Here is a 13,168-nt window from a genome sequence, read left to right as displayed (position 1 = left end):
AGCTTTTCCGCACGGATGCGCTGCCGTAGGGAGCCCGTCCTTTCGGGTGCGCATGGGTGATACAAATTTGCAGCGGAAAGACACCATTAAAATTTTAGGGGTTATATTCGATTCACGATTGGGATTCAAACAGCATTTAGATTACGTCAGGGAAAAATTAGAACTCATGGCACCCAAAATTATAGCTTACTTCAATATGCACTATTCGGGGACGGGAAACGCTCTAAAAATGATATACAGACAGGTTATAATCCCGACTATCATCTATGCAGCACCTGTCTGGTGGCCCCCTTATCCGGACTCGATATTACAGTTTAAATTGAATTCACTACACCTTGTGCCGTTGCTTGCGCTCACGCGTGCGTATCGTACGACACGCACGGCGGCGCTGCAGGTGCTCGCAAGAGCACCTCCGCTAGAACTAGAGCTCGAGCGTCTGTGTGCAGAGTTCTCCTTATTCGTACAACGACAACCAACATGTTATGGGCCTCAGTACTACCATCCCCACGAGATAGAATACATGATGAACCCTTGGAACGTTCATCCCTCGGAGAGGTACCGCTGCGCGTTCCAGAAACTAACGTTCCTGGACGCGGAGCAGATGTCGCGCATGCCTGCCTTACACGTGTATACGGACGGATCGTACACGCAACTGGCAGCCGGCGCTGCGTACGTGGTGCTCTCCAGGAGGCAAGAGGTAATACGGGTTGGAAGATTTAAGATCCTAAATGCCAGCGGAGCCTTTTGCGCAGAAACAGCAGCGATGATAGAGGCCCTTACATACCTCTGCGACCGCACTTGCGTATTGCCGGTGCACATCTACACCGACTGCTTGTCTTTGTTGATGGCCCTTGAAAACGTGAAAATTTCGGATGCGCGAGTTTTCCAAATCAACCGCCTACTGCACGCGCTTCAAAACAAAACGCCTGTACGACTGTTCCACGTTCGGGGCCATTCAAATGTATATGGCAACGAACTGGCTGACATGGCGGCCGCCACAGCTACGAAATATGGATTAATTCGGTACTCCAAAATGTCTATACGGTCGATTCGGACTAAATTCTACAAGCAGATGACGTTGCAGTGGTATAACCACTGGCACAACTTTAACGGCGGCACCCAATTGTATAAATGGGTATCCAATGTCCACGCCATTCCGTCATTTTTCCCGCCCAACAAATCAATCGTACGCATTATAACGGGACATGGAAGATTTCCCTATTATTTGAAAAGATTCGGCTTAGCGCCAGACGACATGTGTTACTGTCGTCGGCCGTGCACATCTTTTCTACATTATTTAAATGATTGCCCCATGACTGAGTACCTCGTCTCAGGCATGGGAGGTAACCCTCGGGGCCTCCCATACGACGAGTCCCAATTCCCGACGCTATTGTTCAACAAAAGAACTAGAGCTATTTTGATACGAATCGAGCGCTTAGTCAGCAGAGCGCTACCAGACTTCGCTCGAGTCATACCGAACACGGATGCCGACTGAGTCCGGTCTATCGTGCGGTCGCCCCCACGACTTCGTCCTCACTCTGCTTTACCATTGCACGACCTCTGTGTCTGCCTTCTTTCTAATGTGCACGACTTTGTGTCTCACTTTATAGGGGCATGACGCCACATGGCCTTGTACATGAGCTGCATGTACATTATTTGCCTGGAGCAAACTGCCATGCTGCCGTTGGGCGCCGTGGCTGGCGCGATCCCAGCGTCTGGGGAGGCCGGGTACCCCCATAGGGGGTAGCGTAGTGGTGTGCACAGCGTAGCGGTGCCTCCGTCCCGGCTGAAAGCCGTGGCTGGCTTTGGCTCCAGCGGCAAGGAGCGCGGCAGACTCAGTGTCTTCGCAGACACTTAGCATGCACGTTCTTGCATGCCTTGGTTGACGCAGTCATGTTATGTTCTTTGCCTTTGGCTTCGTGTTAGCGTGCGTCGGCTCATCGGAGTAGTGCAGCTTCCACGTGCACCAACGGGATTTCTCCGCGGCCGACTCCTTCAATTGCGAGAGCACCGACCAACAAAACTGCTGCAATATGCGTTGCAGAAAGGACGCGATTTCGACGGGCGAATGTCGTGCCTTGGAAAGCCGCGCCTGCGAGACAGAGGCCAGCGGGACGCACGCGTTTGCGGCTCAGGCTACGAACCTGTACCTCCCGTGTTGCTGAAGCGCAGTGTGTGCTATGTATGCATGAGCACAGGCGTCGGCTGCCCATTACTAGAAAGCGCACACCGTGCCGTTTCTCTCCTTAATTGAAGACGCTTTGAAGAAGTGCATACAGGGTACCAGTGTTGATTATGAGCTTGGTGATATCATCCTTACGCGGGATTCACGATTCGCTGTGTCCAAATATATGTCCACACCGTCAGCTACCACAACAGTTTAATAATGATCATGGGCGTCAGTCGTCGCCATAGAGACATGCTGTCAACATGAGTGCATCCACGTCAAACGGTGCTAGAGCTGCCAAACACGAATAGACGTTGTACAATCTCTCGTACATCACTACACAATAAGCACCACTTCTGTGAAGACACGTTTCACTTTCGTGTTATACCGATTCCTATGACGGAGGGATCATCCATGTTTTTTTAAATGCGGAGCATTTCTTAGTCGCACCTGCGGCGTCGGCCGCCGTCCACAACCCCCACTGCGCATGCTCGGCTCGTCTCGTGCCGGCAGCAAGCCTCTCCTCTCCCTCCATCGCATGCTCGGCTCGTCTTGTGCCGGCAGCAGGCCTCTCCTCTCCCTCCCTCCCTCTCTCCCTCCCTCCTCTCCGTCCCTTCCTCCTCTCGATCGAAGGCGGGCGGTGTGTATATAAGCGACGGAGCGCGCGTTCGGAATTCGGTCAAAGGCGTCTTAACTTGGCTTTCGCTTGACTTGACGCTTTGCTTGACTCGAGTAGATGCGATGGAAGCAACAGTACCTTCAGTCAGCGTCCCACCACTCGTTGAAGGCAACGTTACCCCACCCTCACTATCGTCGGCGTCAACAACAGCAAGCAACGCAGAAGACAAGGCTGCAAAGAGACGAGCATACGACGGTGAACGCAAGCGTTTGAATCGAGCTGCGGACCCGGCACTTCGTGCACGCGAAGCTGCTGCGAGACGGCAACGACGGGCTGCGGATCCTTCACTCAGGGAACGAGAAGCAGCTGCGAAACGGCAACGACGGGCTGTGGATCCTGAACGTCGTGTTCGAGAAGCAGCAACCGTTCGTGAACGTCGAGCAGCGGATCCATCACTCGGGCAGCGCGACGCTTCTGCGAAACCCAATTACGCAACATTCGCGCGATACCCCCACCACTCTCCGACGTATTTACTCGAGTTCCCCGTGTAGGAAGATGCGGGCGACATTTTTTAGGCAATACACAGTTTTTATAAAAATGCTATGGCACTCGGGCCTCTGTCCTCTTTATGGAAGAGTTGTGGGACGTGACAATTTATGACATGCACACTTTTTTACAAATTGCGAAAGACGCACGTAATTTGAGATAATAATCCCCGAAATTCAAGGCTCCCATCTTGGGGAGACCGATACTGAGGACAGCGGACGCGTAGGAAATCTGTCATCGCTGTTATTCCAGACCGGAAGCTTACGTGACAATTTAAAAAAAAAAAGGCGCGTCGCAGTATAACATGGTCAGGAAAAAATCACGCCATCTCCCGCTAAAGGGGACCATGAAGCGATGCGAAGCAGTGTTTCGGCATGTAGAGCCCGCGTTTCAGATGTGGAGTGGTGAGGGGGAATGGGAGAGGGAAAGCGCAGAAGGGGAAAGGAGAGGGGGAAAGGGAAGGGGAGATGTGATGTTGAGAGGAGGAGAGAGGGGGGAGAGGAGGAGTGGAAAGGAGAGTGGTAGGGGGTAGGGAAAGGGGATGGGAAATGGGGAGGGGAAAGGGAAGGGGCGAGGTGATGTGCAGAGGGGGATAGGGGGAGGAGAGGAGAGGGGAAGTGGAGAGGGTTTGCGCATGCGCAGTAAGGGTGGTCACGCCGCACACCACCAACACCACCACCGGATTGAACTCCGTTAAAGATGCTTCACATCTAAAACGGCACGCCATCTCAAATATTCAATTGGACCTCTCATTATTCGCCCTTGGTGTGCAGTGCTTACCTGTTTTTTTTTCTTAAACTCCAAAGAAGTGCAAAGAACTCGTTCGATTATCTGCGAGAAGTAGCGCCGCAGTGACGGCCGCCTAGTTTTAAGCTGTACAGCGAAAGAAATTGTGGAAATTGCGGTTGTTCTGGGTACAGCGCGAAAGAAACAGATAAAACACTACAGACCAAACGCAAAGAAAAAAATTCCACAATCTCCCGCTAAAGGAGACCATGAGGCAGGCACGTAGGCAAAGGGGGGCCAGATTGCCCCGGGCCCTCCCCCCGAAATTTGTCGAGCCTGCTACATTGCCGGGCAACTTTTTTTGCCACGGAAAGACTTTCTTTCGAACAATTAGGCCTTGGGACCCCCCCCCCCCCCCGCACGCCCCGAAAAAAAATCTTGGCTGCGTGCCTGCCATAAGGCGACGCGAAGCAGCGCTTCGGCATGTCGAGCCCTCGTTTCACAGGGGGAGCGGAGAGGAGGTGGGAATGTATAGGGGGAGAGGGAGAGAGGAGGAGTGGAGAGGAGGTGCATGGAGAGGGTTTTCGCTTGCGCAGTAAGGGTGTCACGCTGCACACCACCACCGGATTGAACTCCGCCATAAGATCCTTCGCATCTAAAATTACACCATCTCCTGCTAAAGGGGACCATGAGGCGATGCGAAGCAGCGTTTCGGCATGTCGTTCCTGCACTTCAGAGGGGGAGTGAAGATGGCAGTTGAGGGGTGTGTGGAGAGGGTGTGCGCATGCGCAGTAAGGGTGGTCACGCCGCGCACCACCACCACCACCACCACCGGATTGAACTCCGCCATAAGATGCTTCGCATCTAATAGGCGGTCCATTCGGTCACTTGAGTCGGCTTGCCGTTTTTCTTGACCATGTTCTGCCACGACGGGCCTTTTTTGTAAAAAATTGTCACGAGATCTTCCACTCTGATGTAACCGGAATGACGTTTTTCCTGCGCATCCGGTGCGCTCAATTTCGGCTTTCCCTAAATAGGGGCCTTGAATTTCGGCGTTGATTATCTCAAATTACGTGCGTTTTTCGCAGTTTTTAGAAATTGTCATGTCATACATTGTCACGTCCAGCAAGTCTTCCTTATAAAGAACGGCCCTAAAGTTAATTTATAAGGGTACTTGCTTGGGCCAGTTGGTATATATTCATATTTACTTATTGCACACCACTTTCAGGCCAATTTTTTTTTAGCTTGTGTTCGTGTGGTTCAGTCTTTGTCCTGAAAGTGGTGCGCAATAAGTAACAATGAACCTAAAGTTAATAATTAAAAAGGTAATTCACGAAGTTTCCATAATTACTTATCTGAATGTAACTTTCGGTGCGGCAAAGTTTGTGCGCCTTGGCGTAGAGTTTGCGAAGATGACAAGGGCCTGACTGTCATAGCATTTTTATAAAAAAATTTGTATTGTCTAAAAAAGAAACACCCTCTATATGTCGCCCATTTTATCTAGAAAAAACGTTTCTTTTTATGTGGCGCAAGCTATTTGTAGAAGTTTTATGAGGGACAAGCACTGAATTTCTTTTGCTTGCATATGGGGCTGCTTGACTTACCTGAAACGGGCGAGCTAAAAGTAAATAGACCAGGTGCTTATATAGTTAACATATCGCTATTATGTGCTTTATATGAACTGGTTATTATTTTATACCCCAAATGTTATTCTGTAATCGCAGTAATAATTGTGATATAATAAATTTATAGCTATAGCTTATCAAAGCAAAGAGCGATAACAGAGCTCCAAAGCTGTGAAACGTTCTTGATGAAAATTCCAGACCTCCGCTAAAATGAAAGGACTCGTGGAGTCTCGTTACGTAGAATGCCTATCAAGACAGCTTCTTTCTCCGTGCACGGCTCCCAGTGGTCATGTGACGAGAGATGGACATGCACAGTCTGGTTTGTGTGCGCACATTCTTAACGTGTGAGCTTTCGCGTTGTTCCGCTATATTAGGGTCTCAAGATCACCCCAGCTAAGGGGCTGCATTCACGAAAACTTACTCCCGCAAGGGCAAGAGCAGTGACGAAGGCTTAGATCGGGGGGGGGGGGATAGGCTATAGAAAATGTCGGCCAGCTTTGCATTTGAAAGAAGATTTTTCCCAAATCTCATATGTGGGGAATTTCTGAAGCGGATTTGGCGGCAGGATTCTATCAACATATCAACACCTACCTCCAAAACGACTCAAATCTGGACACCGATTCTGAAATATAGATTACTCTCACTGTTATGCATGAACACATGGCGACCGTAGGAGGTGCCGCACGACAAAAATGCTTTATACCTGTCATGCCTGTGTCTCAAGAACATACTTATAAAGACAATTGTTTTTAAAAATGGGACGAAAACAGTCATATGCCGGCCGCGGGCCGCTGCCGAGAAGTCCGCGGACCACATGCAGCCCGCGGACCGCGTCTTTGAGGCCCCTGCGGTATATAGTGCTACAGCAACATGACACTCCCGCAACAGCAGTGGAATGTGCAGGAATAGCATATGTCAGCTGAACAACGCGTGCGCCAAAGTATATTCGCTTGACACTGGCTTGAAAGACAACAATTATGAATTCCAGGTGACGTCCCCTTACCTCAAACCATATGCATCCAATGAGTAAGCGTCGAGCAGCTTAGTCTCGTCTTTATCACCAAACTGGAACGAAACTGGAACTGGAACTGGAAGATGGAAAATACATCTAAATCGCTCCGTTCACCTCCTGCCAGTCTAACCACGTAGTCCAATGGCCACCGTCTACCTGTAGAACATCGTTAGGAAAGCATACATCACTATAATATGAAAAAAAGAGCACGGTGCAAACCGTGCATAACACACACTGTTGAAAACTGCAAGGAGAAGCCCTCAAAGACGAATTTTATAGATGATATTGAACTGTGGCACGATCTTCGGGAACGAGGGAACAGAAGAGATTAGCTATACAGCTACGCTTATTCTGCGGAGGCATGCGCCAACGAAGCGTAGATATCTGCCACTTAAAACGTCTCGGTGTGGATTCCATGTTAGGGCAACACCACCTAGATTATTGGTTCGGGCCTCTGTCAGGCCCGATGTGCGGTAGGGCCGGGTAAGTGAAATCTTTTTCTCGGGTTCGGGCCGGGCTCGGGTCTCGCTTTGAGGCACCGGGCCGAGTGCGGGCGGGCGAACTTGAACGAGTTCCGGACCAGGGCAGGGCCGGGCCCGTGCCGAGAATCATGACCCGTACAGTGCTATAACGCCTACACTGCACAATCATCGTGTCAAATTGAATGGATGTGCTGGCCACAGAACTTATACACCAAATTACTAGGCGATACAAAGAATTGTGCTATAACTATCCCCATTTCTGGAATGTATGTAGCCAAGAGCATGAAGCTGATGACCAAGAGAGTACGCGCCTGCCGAGTTATTGCATTGCACGCGCTAGGCGCACTTAAGTTTCCTGCCACGCAAAATGGCAGAAGGAAAACCATAAAGAGCGCCGATGTTAAACGTCTGCCGCAGTTTGAATAACGTTACCACTCTCCTTACCGATCTATCTTTGCAAACGGCTACGTTACACCGCACTCTGCCCTGGGCATTACGGACTGCGCGAGTCGTGCATCAACACGCCATGTATGTCGTCCTAATCCGTTCCTTGCACAGCATTATTATTCGATGGAATTGTCTTTCGTCGAATTTAGCTCTCGTTTACTGTTGTTGTTCAGAACTAATGGTATCTTTGCCGAGCTTAACCCTCGACGACCGCCAATGTTGTAAAGTGTTTGCCTCTTGCGACGTTGTCATTGCGCTCTTCTAAGCCGCCCTCTGCTACGAACTCAGCTGCTTTATATACTCCATCGTTCACTTATACGCGCCACCATAGCGTCTTGCTTCCGTTCCACGTCATCACATTTAAAAACGGCCATGCTGCAATTTACGTGTGTATTAAAGCGAGGCGTCAGTCCGATCTCAGGTGGAATATGAAAATCAGAAAGCAGCAATGACAAAAGAGCGCCAGCGTCGCTAACTAGAACGGGATGGGGTAACTGAGACAATTACTACACGTGTAACTACACCGGCGACGCCGTTAAAGGCCAACCAGAAAGTAAAAGCAGCTCTTCCGAGTGTGATTAATTTTTCATCAGCACAGCTATCTGCCTCCGAAATAAGCCTCCCTTCAAAGGACCTTACATTCTGTCCGGCAAGTGGCAAATTTATTGAATTTCAGTTATATGCACAACTGGCTCATGTAGGAGAGCAACAAAATCAATACCCTAATCAGAAGAGTCTTCAAGCTGGCCCTTGGCATTCCCTTTCGAACGCACACGGAAGACCTCCTCAAGTTGGGAATCCACAACACGTTCGAAAAAATTGTCGAAACCCAAGCGTTTTCACAGTTCGTCAGACTCTCTGGCACCCCAGCGAGTAGAGCCATACTCGTCATGCTGGGACGCAGCCTCACGGTGGTCGTTCCTGACGCTGCGACGCTGCCCAACGACGTAAGATCCAAGACTTCCATACCCCGGATGCCGCGCAATATGCATCGAACCTACAACGAAGCACAAAGACGAGCCAGGGGTAAATCTCTGCTCGCCAGTGCCCGCTTGGACAAGGATCGAGCCTGCTTCGTAGATGCTGCTTCGTACACTCAAGAAACCTTCTCGTCAGTGGTCGTAGACTGTAATTGAAAAGCCATCAGCTGCGCTACCATCCGCACTTCTAGTTCCAGCGTTGCAGAGCAGGTTACCATTGCTCTTGCACTGACGGACGGTGTACATGACACAATTTATTCAGACTCCAAGGCCGCTATCGAGGCCTTTCAGATGGGCATGGTGGCTCCCTAGTTCCTACAGATCATTCCAAATGTCAAAGACCTCAAAAATCCCTCATTGGTCTGGTTTCCTGTGCACCTTGGAACCATTGAAAGTGCCTCGCTCAATCCAAACGGGGAGGCGCACTCGGCTGCACGAGGTTTGACTGACCATGTGCCGGGTAACGCATCATCTCTTGGGTGACCCGAGCCTCTCTGCTCGTACAACGAGATATGGAAGCACCACTATCCTTCAAGAAGACTGCTGCTTCTACCACACTCCTCGTTATGCAGCCCCAAAGCTGTTACTCTCAGATTGCCACAATCAAGCACTTACCTGAGCCCTGCGCCACTGCACACAATGTACCCTGAACGGTTCCCAAGCCCGGACTGTCCCCTGTGTGGTTGTTATGAGGACTTCGAGCATGTCCTGCGGGGCTGCGCCTCTGCCGGTCTCCCTTTCACCCGAGAGGAAATGAAGAGACTCATTAAGGCCCAGGACCAGACCTCTCAAATCCTGGCCTTCCAGAGGGCCCGCGTGAGGGCCGTCCGGTTTAACCTGATGGTCCCCGAGTGCGCCTAGCCAGGTGACGTTGTTTACTCGCGTCTATTGTGGACCGAGTAAAGTTCACTCACTCACATCGTACCGTTCACTTGCCCGCTAATAGGTGCTATTCATCTAGAGCTTGTCTTGCGCTCAACGATGGACAGTTTCTTGGAGGCTTTTCGGCGTTTCATTGCAGGTCGTGGATTTCCTATTTAAACTGACAATGCTCTGTGCTTTAAACGTGCTTCTCGCGAAGTTCGTGCTGTATATGACACTACTACTACCACCAGGGGGCCCGAGTTGATCCGGCCAGCCATTCTCACAGGAACGGGTTTTTCAGGGTTTTCGCCAACAAAAAGAGTGAGTAAGCCAAAACCTTTGCATACTCCTCTAGTATAAAGTTACCGAGACCACCCGGTTGTCGAGAACCGCTCGAAAATCGGCCGAGGAACGCCAAAAATCCGAGTTTTCATCGATGTAAGCAGCCTCTTGGCGGCCATTACTCGGGGATCACCCAAAACTCGATGATAACAGCAAATCCGCGGCTGATTTCGGCTGGATTCCGTTGCCGGGATCGTCCTGGGAGGTACCCGAAGACAGGATAGCCATTTTTGCGCGGAGATCTAGGGCGAATCGTCGGAAAATCGCCTTTTTCCAACCGAAGGGAGGCGAGTTTCCCCCCAAAACATGGGCGCGGCCATCTTGGATTAAGGTCATTTTTCGCCAAAAGTGGAATAACTCTGGAACGAAGGATTGCAGGAAGACAAAACTCGTATCATTTTGACCAGAAAAAAGCGCTAATAGCGATAGGGAAAAGCGCGGTGTTTCCACGTCACCTCTAAAACCAAAATCCGGAACCCCCCTATTACCAAGGTTGAAAACCTGCACATGGTGGCCAGGTTGAGCAACTGGAAGGGGCCAAATTTGGCGGAACTAGGAAAATCTTGCTGAAAAAGCTCTGAACCCAGTCCTGGTGCCACAGAAGAGCAGAATTATTCTTCTCAGTCCAAGAGGACCACGAAAGAACAAGCAACTCCAACATTCCTGACCTTTTTTCCAAACACCTAAAGCTAGACGAAAACAGCAAATCCGAGGCTGATTTCGGTTCTTTTCTGGAGCCGGCAGTTGTGGACGTACCTGAAGACGGGATACCCACTTTTGCGTGGAGTTCTGGGGCGAAACGACAGGAAACTGACATTTTCCGACTGTACTGAGTCCGGATTCCCGTCAAAATGTGGGGCGGCCATCGTTGATTGAACACTTCTTGCCAAAGGTAGAATAACTACGGAACGAATTGCCGTAGAGAGACAAAACTGGTATCATTTTGTTCAGGAAAAACCGCTAACAGTGACAGGAAAAGTGCGGTGCCTCTACGCTGCCAAGAACACCTAAATCCGGCACCCCCTACTACAAAGGTTGAGGAACATCTCTGGCGATACCAGAACAAGTTAAAAAGGAGTAACTTTCTTCCAGAAGGCAAACAACGGCTTTAAAGGCACAAACCCTTCTCTCGGAAACACAGCGAGGAGAATAGGATGAAACATGTTGAAAGCCAAGGAGATGAGAACGGAAACCCAGAAACAAGGCCTGGAGGGAAAAGGACCTCGACCAACGGCAAACCCAGCAATGGGGCCTATGTCAAACGTCCTAAAAACACAGGAAGCAACGACGACTCTGCAGTTACAGATCCCACACAAGGGACGAAGAAAGACAAGATACAGAAGAAGAAGACAAAGAAAGTGGACCAAAAACAAATTACCAACAAAGGAGAGAAGGCAAAGAAAGAAGAACCACAAGGAGCGATGCCCACCAAAGCTTCTCCTGAAACAGATTGGTGGAGCCCAACCGAGAATAACCAGGTGGAGGGAGGCAGCCGAGGTACCAAAGCAGAAGAAGCTGAAGGAGGAGAGGTCCACCCTCAAACACAAACTGCTACTAACGAAGGAGCGCTGGACAACTAGGACGAGGACAGAACTTCACAATCATCACTACCAACCAGTCGCGGAGAAAAGGGTTCAGTTTTGTCTAGACTTTCCAAAGCAGACAAGAATACTATGAGGGCTCTCATAAAAGTTTCTACATTGACGGGCGGCGACGAGGCGGTAGCGCAACAGATTGAAGCAATAATCTCCGAACAAGCTAAGCTGAAAAAGCTGCTAATGGAACAGGTCCAACAGATTGCGTTCCAAAAAGGCAGAATTGAAGAATTGGAGAAAAGGAGACAAGAAGAACCATTCGAACAAAGGGAAGAGGCCACACAGAGCACCACTCCGGTAAACGAGAGCCGACCAACGTATGCTCTGGTGGTATCTTGCGGAACTATGGAGAAGAAAGATATCGCATCGCTTCTGAGACGGAGAGTTGATCCCCTCGACCTAGGGATTCAAGAAGCAACAATTCGGCCAGGGAGAGAGGGGATTGTCCTGACGACAGTCAAAAGAAGACTCAGCTAAAATTCTCGAGTTCATTCAGAATGACAGAGAAATGAGAAATGTTGAAGCCAAGCTCCCAAAGGAGAACAGGATCCATAGGAAAGTGATTGGACTCGAGGATGAAATTGACGAGGTCAATCTCCCAGCCCGAATCGTCAGGCAAAACCGTTTGGCGTGCTCGCCGGAAGATATTACAATAAAGAAGACATGGCCTGGCAAGAGAGGCCAGACAGTGATCCATGCCCTAAATCGAAGTGGAAACAAAGCAATCGGAAGCGGAACCGCATTGAACATCGGCTGGTCACGATGCCCGATCTTCGACGACATCTTTTGGCCCAGATGGACAAGATGCGCCATGCACGGCCACATTGCTCCCGATTGCGATGGCCCCCAGCGCTGCATTAACTGTGGCCAACGGGGTCATTACCAAAGAGAATGTGAAGCAGAATCGCACTGCAACATCTGCGAGACCGACGGCGGCACAGAGACAGATCAATCTATGATGTCCAGGGAATGCCCGGTATACATAGCAAAGGCACAGGCCGAGAAAAGCAGAATTCTAGCTAGACTAAACTAAGCGTATCCCATGACACAAGGCACAATAGCTAATAGCGCAGAAATACAAATATACAGGCAAACTTAGGCAGGACATTTAAGGCAAACCAGTCACTACACAATTTTGAACAAGAAGAAGAATTCGATATATCTGTACTGCAAGAACCATATTCGCTCAACAAGAAAGTCATAGGGTTTCCGCTAAAGCATAAAGTTATAGCCAACAACAAAGACCCGAAGACAGCAATCATAATACACAAAGAAAATATAACCGCCTTCCCAATTATTATAGAACAAAAACTAATAGCAGTCAAGATAAAGAAAGGCGAAAGGGAATTGTTGATTATCAACTGCTACTGTCCTCCGAATGAAAACGTCGAGCTGGCAACGTCAGCAATAGGAAACATTTTACATAATTTTACAGACAATAACACGATAATAATGGGCGACCTCAACTCAAAACATCAAATTTGGGGAAGCACGGAGACAGATGAGAAAGGTGAAAAAGTATTAGAATTCATAGTATTACACAACCTTACATTATTAAATGCAAAAGAGTCACCTCCGACATTTAAAACAAGTAGGGCGAGGGGTTGGATTGACCTCACCATATGTGACACAAACCTAAACCAGGATATTAAAAGCTGGGAAGTACTTAAAACCTATAAACTCAGCGATCACAGATACAATAAAGTTATCAAAAACGAAGAACCTCCAGAGGAATACGGCCTAACGTTAGAACGTCAAACAAA

Source organism: Rhipicephalus sanguineus, chromosome 3, assembly GCF_013339695.2.
Source record: "Rhipicephalus sanguineus isolate Rsan-2018 chromosome 3, BIME_Rsan_1.4, whole genome shotgun sequence".
NCBI lineage: Eukaryota > Metazoa > Arthropoda > Arachnida > Ixodida > Ixodidae > Rhipicephalus > Rhipicephalus sanguineus.
This window is presented reverse-complemented; position numbering follows the sequence as displayed.